Source organism: Alosa pseudoharengus, unplaced genomic scaffold (genome assembly GCF_046254945.1).
Source record: "Alosa pseudoharengus isolate Yale_2024_CS ecotype anadromous, Long Island Sound unplaced genomic scaffold, YU_APseudo_1.1 YU_APseudo_1.1_scf_20, whole genome shotgun sequence".
Classification (NCBI taxonomy): Eukaryota; Metazoa; Chordata; class Actinopteri; order Clupeiformes; family Clupeidae; genus Alosa; species Alosa pseudoharengus.
In genome coordinates this window covers 25,174,640-25,179,346 of record NW_027468664.1, presented here as the reverse complement: position 1 = coordinate 25,179,346, position 4,707 = coordinate 25,174,640, and the positions used below count along the sequence as shown (strand labels likewise).

Sequence of the window (4,707 nt, the reverse complement as noted above, 5' to 3'; positions counted from 1 at the left end):
GGGGTATCCGAAGTGCTTGTATCAATACTCATACTTTTCATGAAGTATTCTGTTTGGGTACCTAAAGTAAATAAATGTGTATTACTGTCAAGTTACAAGATACTAATAGTACACAGGACATTCACTATCTCACACAAAACTGTACTGGCACAATGGAAACAAAAATATTTTAGTGACTGGTAAGGTGTATGATGTAGGGGAGAGCCGGGACAGTTGAAACACTTTTTAATTAAACATAATTTACAAAGCGATCGTACCACACTGAAAGCTAATATTTGGTCACTAGTAAGCTACATCTGTCCTCTGTCAAATACAAATGCATTTTCAGCTTTGAACAAAACCGTTCAGGAATTATTACAGCAAAAGTGGGACGTGCGTTTTGTTTCATTCGTCCCTCCTGGTCGGGACAGTTGAAACAACATAAGGGGACGAATGAAACATACAGTTTAAGCCATATAAACGTCCCACAATTTAAAAATGTTACTACATATCATGAATGGTAGGCCTACTCCCAAAAGGTGTTATTTTAGATAGATTGTTGCAGGGCTATACGTCTTCGTGCATGTCTGTTAACAATTCATTGCCATCATCGTGAATCGTGTATGAAGCGGTTTTTGAAATATCATGTCCTGTGGATGATTCTGCCATGTTTATAGCTAGAATGGTAAGCTTTCCCATTTATATCATGTTTCTATTGTTGAAAATGTTGTTTCACTAGGTTTTTACGTGGGTTAGGCCACTGCACATCCAAATAAGTAGGCTTAACGACCCATCGCCCCTCAGTCTCCATAGGATAACATGGGAAAACTCAACCCCCTACCTGGTGGGCCCAAATGTATTTTCATCTTCCTAAAACTGTTTTTCCATGTCTCACCTCCATAGATGATTGTTTAAACACAGATATTTGTGCATTTCATTAAAATACATGGAGGTACAGCCTGTTCGGGACGATTGAAACACTTGTTTCAATCGTCCCGACACAGACATATGACACTATAGCTTGTTTTGCTTTCCATGTAAACAAGCATGCGATATGAAAGTCTGGGATTGTGGAGAACACTAAATGGTCTACTGAATAAGCATTAAGTCGAACCTTTAAATGAAAAACACTGATTAATAATCGAAAAAATGTAACCGCTAATGAAGTTTACTTTTGCGCATCAAAACTTGTTTATCGCCTGTACCTCCGTGATAAAATGACATAGCAGGAAGATATTTGGCTGATAGAAGGAGGTTAACATGCTCTATGTTTTGACCAAAGGACGTCTGTCTATCATCATTACACTCTGAGAAAACTGGATTGTTTCATTCGTCCTGTGTTTCAATCGTCCCGGCTCTCCCCTACTAAGTAGCACACCCACAAGAAGACATTCGGTAATATCAATTCTATCTGTTATGCAATTCATGGGTTTCATCTGGTCCATTTACACAGGTGTATTAATCAAGCACCATGCAGTCTGCATTCATAATCGAGGTGCTTGATTTTATACACCTGTGGAAAGTGACCTGAAGAAACCCATGCATTGACTTTCCCAAACATTGACGAGCACATAAGAACCTGTATTAGCCTACTAGAAAAAGACTTCTAGAAACTAACTAGCACAACAATAAAAGTTAGATCACAAACCTTTGCTTAACGTGATGACCTAATGTAGGCTAGAAAGCTGTGTAGCCTGACATGAGGATGTGCTCTGGAAGACATACAAAACACTAAGTAAACAGCAAGTAATCAAACAAAACATCATTGTAGGCCTACAAAGGTCAATGTAATAATGGCAAGAAGACATAAATTAGACTTAAGTGTAAATACCCGAGCTCTATAGTGATAGCAACTTAGCCTAATAGTGCACGGGTATTGTGTTTTTGATTTTCCCTGTTTAGACTAGAACAATACCCGTACTTAGTTGAGCATAATATTTTGTTGCTAATATTATTATTTGTGGTTTAACACTTAGGTTAGAAGATTATAGGTTCAACAAGCTAAATCTCAGGGTAGTGTGGTCAGTTTCTTATGAGTGTAGCTACACCAGGCACGTAACTGAAGCATTCCGTTCGCGTTATGTAGCCTACTGCAACAATTAGCTTCCAATAGGCCTAATCAATGGAAGTAGCTACACCTGGCGTGTTAGTGGCCTGTAGGCTATGTTCGGGAAAATAGACCATTCCTCTAATGGATTTTACCAGAGCCCTTCCTATTAGACATTCTCTGATTTTACATGTTGCGAACAGAACACTTCAGTTACGTGCCTGGTGTAGCTTCCTGTAATATAGGCTAGCCTAACCCTAGCTTGTAGCCTACCCTTTTCATGCATGCTAACGTGAAGAATATGAACATGCTATTTTGTAACAGACGTTAGGTGGAAAAGTTTGTTTGTACTTACAGCCTGTGAGCCTGGTGGTCGATCGTCATGACGGTACAGAACCAGGTTTTCAAAACATCGATGCAAAACCTCTTTCTAACTGTAGGCAGTGAGTGTGGTCGAAATGATTGGAACACAGAACTAATGTTGCACTACTTCGGTGGTGGTGTTCCAACGATAAATCTGAACCATTTCTTCCTCAACTCTTGTTTCTAAGGCAAGACATGCAACATTGATGTGTTATTGCCACAAATAACACAGGCACGATTTTTTTCCGCCATGTTAGCAAGTTGCTGTTAGCTCCTACTAGCTGCAGAGAGACAATCCCCTAGCCGCAAAATCTTCCAGTCTTCCTGTAGGCGGTCACAAGCCAAGGTGGGCAAGGCCATGAATAATCAGTTTCCCTTCTGCGTCATTGGGAAGGGCTCTTTCTGATTCACTTGTTTTTCCGTGTATTTTCTTTCATTGGTTAATGCGGGCAATGGGGATAGAAGATCATTTTCACGTGCAGCATGCATATGCAACTTGGAGTGAGCTATAGTATTTCGAAAGTAACAAGTATTAAACGGTTTCTCAGTGAATGAGACCTTTAAAAAAAAAAAACTACATCAATCAGGTCACTAATAACACTACCTTTTTTGTATAAATGACAGAGGCTTAGCACAAAATAGAACATGGTGTGCATGAATAACTGAAACTGAAAAATGAAATATTTTAAGTAAGGATGTGGAAAATTGCCTCGCTGTTTGCGCCCAGCTTCTTGGGTGGCATAGTGCTGGATGGGAAGAGCAGTGGCAGGGCTCTGAAGACAGCGGTGGCATGTTCCACTATTTTGACAGAAAGCACAACACAAGGCAGTATGAGTATACATTATTATATTTTGAGATCTCAAAATATAAACTTAGACAAATCAAAGTATAGTGACCTCACCTCCATCCAACGTTTTAGGGGGTTTCATCGCTTTTTTCATCACCCCATAAAATTGGACCTTTGAATAGAAGTCGTCCCATCTATTCCTCATCTCCGAGACGTAGTGGGCATTGTTTGGCTGAATTATCCTTTGCAACTCATCTAGAACCTGAAGGACATAAAAAAACAGGTGTAAATCATTTCCATTGCTGTACTGAAAGCTAGAAAAATGTAAAGACTGGTTACAAGGGGATTTACTTACATGATCCAAGTCTTTGAAACAAGAATATGCCTCCAGAATCTTGCTGGGTCGGTCTTGCTCCTATAGAGTGTCAGAGGTTATAAAGCGTCTTCTCGACTCAAACTCCGGTTGGACCGGCATATCTCTTGCAGTGTCTTGTAGTGCCTTGCTTGGGTTTTCTGGCTGTCAAAGATTTCATCCAAACCACCTGAAGGAATTTTAAAAAAAGGTGTGGGTTAGAGGTGTAAAGCAACATTAGGTTTCCAATTTTTTTTTACAGTATTGCATTGTTAGAATACATACATCCCTGGAATAATACTTTTGCAAGGCCACTTACCCATGGCCCATGTGTTTTTGTTTTCTTTGTACATTTAGCATAGCAATCTCTCCCACACATCTCAATAATCAGAAATGCATCATTAAGACTAGCTGTTACTTCCCACACAAACTCATGTAAAAAGTTGAATACATACATTCATCACTGCTGTCCAGGTGTTGCACTGGAGTGCTGGCTCTGACTGGGGACCGTTGAAGAATAACCGTAGAAGCACTCGAATCCCCGTCATAGTCACTCGTTGGTACTTCTTCGACTTCCCGCCGTTGTTTCTTTGCAGGAGGAACGCCCTTCTTTGGGCTTTTCACATTCGATAGCCTCTTCATGAGCTTTTTGGCAACATGCTCCTGCCAGGTAAAAACAGTAAACATTAAAAGATGACACATGACAATGTTATCACAATAAAAATAAAAACACAAGCAAAAGGGAGATACTTACCCAGTCTTTTACCACTGGATAATACTCCACCAATCGCTTTGCCATGGCATTGACCTCTGGTTTGGTGGGGTATCTGGCATCTTCTGTGGCTCTTGCAATTGAGATCATATTACACATAGTGTTTCTTACGAGCCGGCAGAAGAGCTCCTTAGATAAATCCACAGTGTTCTCAGTCCCCAGCCGTTTCTGCTCAAAGAAGGAGCGTCGCACCTGTTCAAGTTCACTGTCTGTGTAAACAATGTATTCTGGGCTGGACATAACCACAAACTTAGAAGTGTTGGGCTCTTCTTGTGAAAGACCACTGCCTCCAGTCGCTGATGGCTGTGGTAGTTCAGCAGCAGTCTCCACCTAAAACACATTCACAATTACATATTTCAGAGAATAACTTTACGACATAATGTATTCCCATACAATTTTTTAAGGTC

At 40.2% G+C, this 4,707-nt stretch overlaps 1 long non-coding RNA gene across 1 annotated transcript; it reads right to left on the bottom strand.

Annotated features, from left to right (window-relative positions):
* Window positions 1–3,112: 3,112 nt before the first annotated feature.
* LOC143136694 (uncharacterized) lies at window positions 3,113–3,583 on the bottom strand. The gene is made up of 3 exons (XR_012989405.1): window positions 3,532–3,583; window positions 3,291–3,438; window positions 3,113–3,187 (listed from the first exon to the last, which is right to left on the bottom strand). It is a non-coding gene; the product is annotated as an uncharacterized LOC143136694 (long non-coding RNA).
* Window positions 3,584–4,707: the final 1,124 nt, after the last annotated feature.